The sequence below is a fragment of the Sinocyclocheilus grahami genome, unplaced genomic scaffold (assembly GCF_001515645.1).
Source record: "Sinocyclocheilus grahami isolate Dianchi unplaced genomic scaffold, SAMN03320097.WGS_v1.1 scaffold314.1, whole genome shotgun sequence".
Classification (NCBI taxonomy): Eukaryota; Metazoa; Chordata; class Actinopteri; order Cypriniformes; family Cyprinidae; genus Sinocyclocheilus; species Sinocyclocheilus grahami.
In genome coordinates this window covers 511316-522830 of record NW_015505493.1, presented here as the reverse complement: position 1 = coordinate 522830, position 11515 = coordinate 511316, and the positions used below count along the sequence as shown (strand labels likewise).

Here is an 11515-nt window from a genome sequence, read left to right as displayed (position 1 = left end):
TATATATATATATGTGTATATATATATATATATGTGTATATGTATATATATGTGTATATATATATATATGTGTATATATATATATATATATGTGTGTGTGATATATTGAATAATATTTAATTGTAACGGCAGTATTTAAACAAACAAAGGTTTTTGGCATAGGATTATTATTCTCACCAAGGCTGCATTTATATCATCAAAAATACAGTAAAAACAGTAATATTGTGAAATATTATTACAATTTAAAATAAATGTTTTCTGTTTTAATAGATTTTACATCGTAATTTATTTCTGTGATGGCAAAGCTGAATTTTCAGCAGTCATTGCTCCAGTCTTCAGAGTCACATGATCCTTCAGAAAACATTCTAATATGCTGCTGATTTGCTGCTCAAGGATTCTTTGATAAATTAAAATGTCAAAAGAACAGCATTTAAAATCTAAAAGAGTTGATTAAGTATACATTTTATGAATTGTATTTGATTGCACACAATTAAATTAAAAGCTGAGACAAAATATACAAAACATTATTGCATTAAGTTAATTTTAACGCGCTAAATCAAACAAGCAGCAAAAAAAGCTCTCAGAGCTCTCAAAAAACCCTGTAGCTTCTATATTACAACTTCGTTAAAGAGCCAAAATCTTTGTGGTTGGCGCACTTAATTAATCTGAAAGGAAACAATATAAAGGCCATTTACATTCCAGTGCTGCTGTAGTAGGACTGCTTTTCACATTGTTTTTCAGATTTCGCACAGCTGGTTTGTGTAGACTGGATTTTTTTTCAGCCCTGCAGTATGGCTGGGCGATATGGGCAAAAATTCATATCTCTGTATTTTTTGGCCGATTTGCGATATACGGTATATGTCTCGGTATTTTCGTTTTTGTATTTGTATTTAAAAAATCTGCATTTAATATATATAAATTTCGCTTACCGCCCAGTGTTGTCCAACAACAGTGGTGGCTCGTGGGTTTTAAAATAGAGGAGGCACACTAATTGTATTGGTCTGGGGATCCCTGCTGATTATTATTATTTGCTTAACTGCTTTAAAATGGCTTTTTGGTTGCTTTTAGTCAGAAAACGTAAAGAAAACGACACGCATACAGCAAGATAATATAATTTCACTTACCTGGCCTATCATTTGAAGCAAACATCCATCCCTTATTAAAAGTCTGTGTTAAAAGAGCCGACTGCTGTAACGTTAGCCTATATCCAGCTTAGGTGTGTTCTCCCTTTATTTTTAATATGTATATTTGCTGTTTGAATGACAGCTTGGTAAATCTGTTGGCGATCAAATATTCAATATCGCTACTCATAAGTACTTGGTACATTATCAGCGCAGCGGGAGACGTTCAAACTAATATCACGTAATTTACGTCTCTATGATGATTGGTTGACACCAGAAGGGAGGCTAGCCTCCCTTGCGAGGTTTCTTTTCACAACACTCCTCAGCGATGAAAGTGAACACTCAATGCTGATTGGCTAATTTTTTTTTACCAACGGAGGCACGAGAGCTCCGCTCTCCCCCGGCCTCCCCCTCCCCTTCTCTATCACCTAGTAGTTGTAAATACATCAGCAGATTCAGCACATTCTCGATAGAAAAGCGACGCTTTCCAACTTCAGTAACATGTTATGGTATTACAGCTGTGAAATTACAAACAAAAAATACACATTCTGAAACATAAACTGAAATGAATTGTGAATTTTATTAACATTAAATCATCGTCCTCCTATTTTCACCTCAAAAATATGGGGAAGCTGTGCCTCCCCTGCGTCCCCCGACGAGCCGCCACTGTCCAACAAAACAATACATATTAAAAGCTATGAAAACAAATAAAGTAAATGTAACAATGTAAGCCTTTATATTATGTGCAAAAAAGGGTTAAAATCACATTTCATTCTAACATTGTAACATTGCAATCTAAAAACAAAAATAAGGCTTTTAAAGCGGAAGTTAAATTCATTAAACTAAAAATGAAAATAAATGAGAACAAAAGTACAGAGTTGTTTTAGGCTATTTTGATTACCGCATTACAGTCACTTTACAGTCAGTGCTATCATAAAAATAAAATTCTACATGTCACATTTACTGTCCAACTACAAATATTTCAGCTGAATGTATATTTTAGTCAGAATTATTGCACTCTTATTTAATTGAGCTCTGTCTGTTTGGTGCGCATGCGTGCGGCGGCGCTCGTTCACTGAATCTCTGAAGTTGAGCGGAGAATCCCAAAGCAGAAGGCTCATGCACTTCTGACAGAAAAATTTAAATATTTCCATGGCTTTCTAACATTTACAGATGGAGAATATACATGTGAAATGTAAGTTATGGATTCAGGAAGACAGCACATCTCAAACACATTAAACAGCGCGAGTAGCCTAGTGTCTCTGTCAGCAGCCTTTCTGTCAGAGCATATGACGGGCCGAGCCGCTTAAACTAATATGCGAAACAAAACTATAAACTTGTCACATGTTCAGAACACATTGAATTATGCACTTTCTCCGCAGCAGCTCAGTCTTTGTCTTCCTCTTTATTTTCAGATGTGCTCATATCAAACTACTGTATATCAATGTAAACAGTATCGCCTCATATCAAATCACTTATAAAGAAAATATTGATATATCGTACAAACTCGATATACTGCCCAGCCCTACCCTGCAGTGTAATTTGCATGAAGATACCATGCTTGCATTTGTAAATGATGTGTGTAGCACTAAGCACTGCTTCTGTATTTCTGTTGTGGCTGCAGGCTACAGTGCTGTTTGGGGATTCAGAACTGAGGAAAAACTTCCCTGGAGATCCCACATACACGCTGTTTCCAGTGATCTCAGTGTCTAGGCTTCAAACCACCTCACGTCACACTCATCTGTGTTGTTCTCTCACTAGGAGGAAAAGAGGTGATTGTGCGCTAGGGAAAAGCGGGAATTGGAGAGGCTGTATGACTCGGCAGAAATCTCCTGCCCTCCATAAAAATGCATTGTGTTGTTTTTGAGACCGCAAAACTGTTTGTTTTTGGATGGCAGCATGGCTTTGCTGACAACAGGCCTTCATGTCTGTGGCATCTAAAGTAAGCCTGTCAGCTGTATGCTAATTTTATTTTCTGGCCACTAAAGACCTGCAGGATATTTACGCATCATGTAACTGTAGCCTGGGTGTGTTAACGGTTCTCCGAATGCTTCTGACCACTGTGGGGGAAAACAAATGCTGGTTACTGTTAGGGATGCACGATATTGGATTTTGCCGATATCCGATATGCCGATATTTTCAACTCATTTATGCCGATACCGATATATTTCCTTTTGTTTGGAAACAACACCAGGTCTCTCCTGTGCAGAAATTATAAGCAAAATGTTTTTAATTTTGGTTAGTTTTTAACAAGAACTTATTTGTTAGAATTAAATAAACAATAAGGAAGGTTTTTTGACAGTACATTGAATCTTTGAAAATAACTATAAATAAACTTTATATCAATCACTGCATTTTCCCCCCCAGAAAGATACAGTGTTAACCCTAACATTTTATTTTAATATTTAACATCTGTAGATGGTCTAAATCAAAAGAGTTGTAAAAATTCAGAAAATCTTTTAGAGCATGAGCTTATGATTTGTTTAAAAAATAAAACATATTACACATTAATGAATAAATCAATATATAGCTTCTGACCTTTAAATAAAAACATACTAATTTTTTTATGACATCAATTACTGCTTTATTTAATCAGAAACACAGCCTAAATGTTATTTGTGTAGACTATTTTACTTTTACTTTAATTAGAAGTAGGCCAACAGCACCCCCTACAAATTAAAAATTTTTACAGAACGGACATTAGGACCCGGTGGAGGCTGTCACTGCTGCCACTGCATGTGCTATTACTGTTTACTCTATCATACACCGAACACGTCATGCTGTACATGCTTTCACAGATTAAATGCAGTGATCTAAAACAGTGAATCTAATCACCAGTCAGGCAAAACTTTGCTTCAAGAATGAGCCACACTGCTGACATGATCTAATCGCTACATACCCTGAGCACATGTGAGTTAACGTATTCCTCTTATCGGCAAGACATATCGGCATAGTTTTTCATATCAGGCCAGTGCCGATATTTACATTTAAAGCCATTATCGGCCGATTCCGATATCAGTCCCATAATATCGTGCATCCCTAGTTACTGTTACATTCATTTCTGTTGGGAACATGATGAGACATTTTGTTTAGATTTTGTTATTTTTGAAGATTTGGCAAATATTTCTAAACATTTGGTAATAAGTAAATAAATAAATAAAAAATTTAATAAATATAATTTTTTTTCACCAGACAGATGAATTAGGAACTATAGTAAATGATGATTTCAGTGGATAAATAAATAAATCCATATAGTACTAAGAACTAAGTTCACACAGACTGATTTTGTGTTCCACTACACTGCTTTTGATTTTGTGTGTGTGTGTGTGAATGGCCCCTAAATGTGCATGTCTTCAGAAAATATTATTCATCACTGACACTTTCCAAAACATTTTGTTTAGATTTTGTTATTTTTGAAGATTTGGCAAATATTTCTAAACATTTGGTAATAAGTAAATAAATAAATAAAAAATTTAATAAATATAATTTTTTTTCACCAGACAGATGAATTAGGAACTATAGTAAAAGATGATTTCAGTGGATAAATAAATAAATCCATATAGTACTAAGAACTAAGTTCACACAGACTGATTTTGTGTTCCACTGCACTGCTTTTGATTTTGTGTGTGTGTGTGTGTGTGTGTGAATGGCCCCTAAATGTGCATGTCTTCAGAAAATATTATTCATCACTGACACTTTCCAACTACTTTATGATAAATTGTGTTAATATAACGCTGTATCTGGTAAAGCTTTAAATGGTTGAAGTGTAGGGTTTTGCTGTATTTCAAAATAACTAATTTATGCCATTTATTTTTCCTGTGTATTTCTGTGCAAAATAATTTATCCACTGAAGTCTTCTTCTGTCATTTATTTTGCTGGTGAAAGATCAGTTATGGATATATATTTTTTTTGCTGAAAGTGTAACAAAATGTATCATCGCCCTGCCTGACGGGCTGTCTTGAACAGTGATATAAAATTCCTTCCTTGATTTGCGTTGTTCACTCGCTTGTAGGGGTAAAATGGATCATAGTTTATCATTTGCACATGTTTCTAAGTCTTGCCAATATAAACATTCAAGTGTTTTAAACCATTCACGCGCATTCGGAGCTGCGCGCACTCATTCAAAGTGCACACAGAGAGCCGCGTTTCAGACAATGCGCGTACACAGAATTGATTTCTCTTTCACATATCCTTGCACCTGAATGACACATACACACAAAATTATCTCAAAATAACTGTCTCGGCAAGTATTCTCGTAAACACAGTCGGTTATGTCTTAAGTGAACATAAACTGGTGAAAGAAATCTCAAGTGCATCATTATATTGGATCCGTGCATTCGGTCTTAAAGGGGCAGCAGCCTATAAATACCTGCTGTTCCATAAGCGCCACCTGCTGTCAGAGAGTGACATTTGCATCTCATTCTGTTTTTGCTTCAAATTTCGAAATTATACAATCTAATTGCAATCTAAATAACATGTATTTAGCATCTTTGTTTGGATCATGATCAAAATGCGGTGGTTGCCTCTGATTTTAAATGGAAAAAGCACAGCCAAAGCCTTAGTTTGTTTATATGAAGAGATTTATTTTATGTGTACTATTTAATTATTTTGTTTAAAAATTTCAAGTTAGTTTTATTATATGACATATTTCAATTTCACAAAGAAATGTGCAGCATTTTGTTGGAGAAATAATAAAAGGACACCTTTTCATTTATCATTTGTCTTAAATCTAATTAATTGTGTTAAAAAGGAAAATTGTATTGTGAAATCAGTATTGTGTATCGCATCGCATTGTGAGTTGGGTGAATCGTTACATCCCTATATGCTACTAGTTTTTGCTGTGGTATCAAAGAAGTATTCTGTTATTTAAATAATAAAAAAACATATTTTTTTTGCTCTTCTGTTACTCAAAATCTGATATGATAATGCAATATGATCTGAGCCATGGGTTTTGTGTTCTGTTGCACCCCTACTCTCTTGACTTGTTATTTGAAGAAAAAAAGCAATCACTGAAGTTTTTAATCATGCTGATTTGTCCGCTGTGAAGTTCAGCTGATGTCTTTTCTTTTTTTTTTTTTTTTTTCATTTTGGGCTACCAAAATCTGAAGAATGTCCGATTTTGAAATTTTGCGAGGCCTGCTGTTACAACAGCTAATTAATGGCCAAATACAGAGAATTCTATGGTTTGACATTTCAGGTGATTCAATTACGTTTGCTCACTTTTATGTCTTGTAGTTCTACTGGTTGTTTTTAATTATTTGTTTACTACAGGTTTTAAGGAAGAACATTTTATATTAAGGCTATATGTAAATGAGTAATCATGGTGTGTGTCTATTACATGGGATGTGTGCATGCCATAGTTAGTTACTTCTGAGAAAGTGGGAGGAGAGCATGATAATGGATCATAACTGTCACTGTGGTGCTTGTAAATCTTTATCATGTTTGTTTTAAGTGTTTGTGCTGACAAATTGGGCTAGTAGTTGTTTTGTGTAGCATTTATCATTTAGCTTGATTTTGATAATTTAGTTAATTATGGTAGTTATGAATGATTAGTGGATTATTCAGCTCCTCTTGGCACCTATTATTTATGTATTCGCGTGAATGTGCAGTTTTTGTGTGTTCTGAGTCATGCAGGCGTAACAGGTGAGTAAGGGAGAGGAAATAGGATGTTTGAACTGTGGACACAATTAGCCGGCTTTAGACCGGGAGAGGCTCACGTGAGTTCAGCTATAACAATATATCAAAGCAAACAGGTTCACACGTGAGGCCTTCAAACTCAAAAACACAATGTCATTTTATTTGCCTTTATTATTTTCAATTACCAAAAATAACTTTCTAAAATTGTAAGCCTCATATTTCTGCTCCAAAAATGGGCCCCATTCACTTCCATTGTAGGCGTCGCACAATAAACTTGATTTTTTGTTTTTAAAGAAAACGAGGGAGGTATCTATATTAATATTTGTGATAATTAGCATTATGGAACAACTGCTGCTGATTGAGCTTAATTTACTGAAACTGGAATATTCCTTTACCATTTTTTAGAATAATAATTTATAGGTGCTGTAGGTTGACCTCCCTGAAAATGTGTACATTGATATTGACATTAAATGTTTTTTGAGCATCCTGACCAGCTTAACCAATGGCGTGAATCTCTTTAACCGACCGATTGCAAATGGGAGGAGTGCTTGGGAAACCTGTTTTTGATTCCATTTGGGAGGCATTAGCTTTCTACTGTATGCCGGTCCATATGCTTATAGAAGTGAATCAGTGTATCACCTGCATAAACCGACCCAGATCTTCTCTGTAAGTTTGAGCAAATCTGTTTTAATGAGCGGTTTTGATATCTTTATAAGTCACCTTATTTTGCCTCTAATCCTCTTTCCATTCTCCCGTGCTCTCTGCCTCCCTCTGGCTGGGATCACGGCTGACCCACTTCGCATCAGTGCCAGCGGTTGGCTCTTCGCCATTTCTCTGAAAGACCAGACCAACAGCCGCAGCAACTCCACTAGGAGGCCCCCTGCCAGCTGCGTCGTGAGGCCCTGCCAGTGGAAAGCAGTATTGCTAAGACATTTTCCTGTCTGCAGACTGCTGGATGTTCACGCTAACAAAGGGCGCTTTTGTGAGATCCAGGCACAGGGGCTTGAGGTTGACTGCTGGCCCACAGAAGGGACTCTAACCCTGGGAAATCAAGGTGTGGTGACACAAAGTGTCCTGGAAGGAACAAAAATGACCTTTACTTGGTGATTATCATGTTTAGGATGGATAATCAGCACAGAGATTAGGGATGGCCATGGGTACTTGGAAATAACAATAGTGATTGAGAACTATACACATTTTTAAATGGAGCATTTCGTGATTTTTCACAAATAAAGGTGTAGGATTTACTTTGCAATTATTTTTACTCAGAAATTACTAGTAAATTTTGCAAAAAAAATACTATGAACTGCAAGTAGCCCACTGAATTAAACAAAATTTTGAAGTAGAAAGACTGAAATAGTATTTACTTGTAAAACTTGGTTGATTTTATCGGTTGCGTACTCAAGTAGTCAAAATGACCTGATACAGTTTAACGTATTCCTCGTGTTATGAGAGGAAATAGTCTTTGGCACAAACTCGAATCTTTAATGAATTCTTACGAAACAGAATGTTCACAAAGGAAAATATATTTCATTACTAGAGAGTGCTGTTTCTTTTTTTTTATTTAACACTTATCAATGGTGATATTGTGCATGAAGGAGTCTCTCATTTGTAGTAATGCCCTCACTACTGCTGTCTTCTGGGTTTTGTCTCTCATAACTTCTCACTGAACTATATTGAGTAAAATGATTTACCAATGTGAGTTGTGTTTTCTTTTACCTTGCATAGTTTTATTAAAGATCTTTATGCTTTAGGGCATTTCACACAACATTGGTCTAATTTGACTAATCTTGACAAATTATTGTTTTGTAATAAAAAAAATATATATTAAAATACAATATTAAAATATACCAATAAGCCAATAGTAATTGTCATGCTATGGCCAATAAGCAATAAATGACTGATATTAAAATTCTTTACTATTTTGTGTAAATTAATTAAAATAAAAACCGTAAAAAATAAATAAGTCATCTTAAATGCTACAAGTGAATTTAGCTAGATAACATTATAATATACAGAAGAAAAATGGAAATTAAATTTGAGATTTGCTAAATTTTATTAACATTTATAAAGATTAACTGTAAGACAGTAGGGCTGCACAATTATTCGAATTTCTAATCGCGATCACAATTATGGATTGTATAATCGTTCAAAGTTCACTTATGTTATTGTGTGTGCTTAAGATGCATTTTTTTTCTTTCTACATGTTATCTTAAGGGTTTTTCCATTGTTTTAATTTTAGTTTTAGTATAACACTATAATACCATTCTTTTTATAATCAGAATTCTTTTTATAATTTAAAGAAGAAACCAATCCAATGTATATTTGACATTTGAGGCTTAATACTATGGAAAAGCACTCAAAGTTTTTCAGTTCGAGTGTTTTCAGCTTGTTTATTTTTATATAAAAATACGGCATGCAGTTGCATCAAACAATGGTATAAACATAATTCAATGTAAATTGTGATAATCGTAATTAATAATCACAATTACAATTTCAAGGGAATAATTGACAATTCAGATTTTTGTTATAATCGTGCAGCCCTATAAGACAACATATATTAGATAGTGATATATAATAGAGCCCAACCGATAGAATTAATAATCACAATTACAATTTCAAGGGAATAATTGACAATTCTGATTTTTGTTATAATCGTGCAGCCCTATAAGACAACATATATTAGATAGTGATATATAATAGAGCCCAACCGATAGGGGTTTTTTGGGACCGATACTGATATTAGGGAGTAAAAAAGGCCGATATCGATATATCGGCTGATATTCTTTGTGCATATTATAGTACAGTACCAGTCAAAAGTTTGGACACTTTGCCGTTCGTGTGTTCAAACATTTGACTGGTACTATATATAGAATACATTATAAACATAAACAGAATATATATACATAAGCACATTTTTTGCAATGATCACTCAAATGTGGTGATCAAATACTTATGACAATTCCATTCAACTTTATTCCGTTGAAGTTTATTTCACTTCAAAACATTCATTCACGGATTTGCGCTACTGTTTTCACACAGACTAAACTTACTAGAGAAGTGTGACATAATATACCTCTGTAAATAAATATAAATTCACGTCTTGCACACTTTAATGCCCTTTAAATGTAACGTGTACATTCCCTTGGAACTGGAATCATGGCGGAATATCATGTGAAGTACACTTCGCAGGGCACTTACGGTCGAATAAGACCACGCTTGAATGCTGCTGCCTGAACAAGAGACCTCCTTACTGAAGTGAAAGTGTAGGCTGGTGTCACTATCTCGCGAACGTGCTGGCGGATCTACACCAAATTTGGTGCGGATTTGCCACGCCTTTACGTAGATATGGCCGTTCAAAGTTTCAATGGTTTTTCATAGACTTGAGCTTTAAATCGTTTCATCCAGGTTGCCAGTAGCAAACAATGGAGTGCTCTGCTGGACAAACTAAGTAATTACACCATTTCAAGCATTTTATCTGCGTTATATATTCTTTAAAAAAAATGTAATATCGGTGGCATATTCACTGATACCGATATATCGGCTAAATGATATATCGGTCGGGCTCTAATATATATTTATATATGCTAATATTTCCATCTTACCAATACACAATAATATGCTTAGATTGATTTAGTTTTTTTTCTCACCCAATCAGAACAGACCAGCAACCCATTTTTTTGGATCACAACCCACCAATATCTCTGATTTATTGAATGCGGTGTGGAAAATTTGTGCAGTGGTTTCTGGATATAACAGTGCATTGTTTTATGGTTGAAGTGTTGGCACTGTTTATATAAACACCTCTCCGCTGTGTTTGGATATTAGAGAACTCCTAGATAGATGTGTTTACTGCTAGCATCTGCTGAACCATCTCATCACTTCATTGTCACCCTGACATTTGTGTGCGTGTGTGTGTGTTTATGGCTGTAAGATGAAAAGTAAGTGTGATTTCCCTCCAGTAAATGTGTGTTGGTATGTTCCTGCTTAAACTGTCTTTGTCAGCTCTCTTGTGTCTCTCTTAGTAGCGATTGTCTGTCTTTGATGTGTGTGAATGATGAGCGTAATTTGATTATAATTAATATATTGTGTGTTCTTATTTGGATTGTACAGTATGTGCATGTTGCATCGTTAAACTAAGCTAAAATTGGTCTGTGTTTGTGCAGTTCCTCACGTCCCATTGTGTGCATCTAAGCCGTGGCTGGTTTTAAATGTCGAACGTGGTTGCTTATGGACTTATCGTCATGGTAACGGTGTTGCAGTCATCCCCGCTCCCGCCCTGTGAGAGCGTTTGACACGGCAATCCCAGCCTGTCTCTGAAGTGCCACTTTTGCTCTGTCACTATCAACACCATTTTAACTGCCACACCTATCAACATGATTGTGAAAACTCTCCATATGATAGCTTTCGGTTTAATGCAAGTCTAAGCTGTAGAACATTTTTGAGAATCTTTAGGCACCTTGTGATTGGTACTCGATTTGATTCCAGGACAGTTTGAGATGCATTAAATTATGTATGCTGTAGGGATGTAACGTTATGAAAATTTCATATCACGATTATAGTGACCAAAGTTATCACGATTATCAATATTATCACGATTTTGTTCAAATTAGATGAAAACGTTCAAAAAGAACTGATACACACACTGAAAACATTTCAATAAGTTCTATATTTGAAAATCAACAAACAACAAATACAATTGGCAGCTATATGCACTTTTTTTTAGCATAAACATTAAATTAACATTAACATGAAGC

At 35.0% G+C, this 11515-nt stretch overlaps 1 protein-coding gene across 10 annotated transcripts in view; it reads left to right on the top strand.

The window, feature by feature from the left end:
• The window catches only part of clocka (clock circadian regulator a), a 78329-nt gene that overhangs the window by 15248 nt on the left and 51566 nt on the right, over positions 1–11515 (top strand). For 5 of the 10 annotated variants that reach the window (XM_016294270.1, XM_016294273.1, XM_016294275.1 and 2 more), the window contains exons 3-4: positions 2746–2893; positions 7565–7861. The exons of 2 other annotated variants lie outside the window; for them this stretch is intronic. The gene's annotated coding sequence lies outside the window, so the exon portion shown is untranslated. Of the gene's footprint in view, positions 1–2745; positions 2894–6288; positions 7862–11515 lie in introns of those variants that run through there. 3 more of the 10 variants (XM_016294268.1, XM_016294266.1, XM_016294272.1) reach the window with 3 other exon arrangements.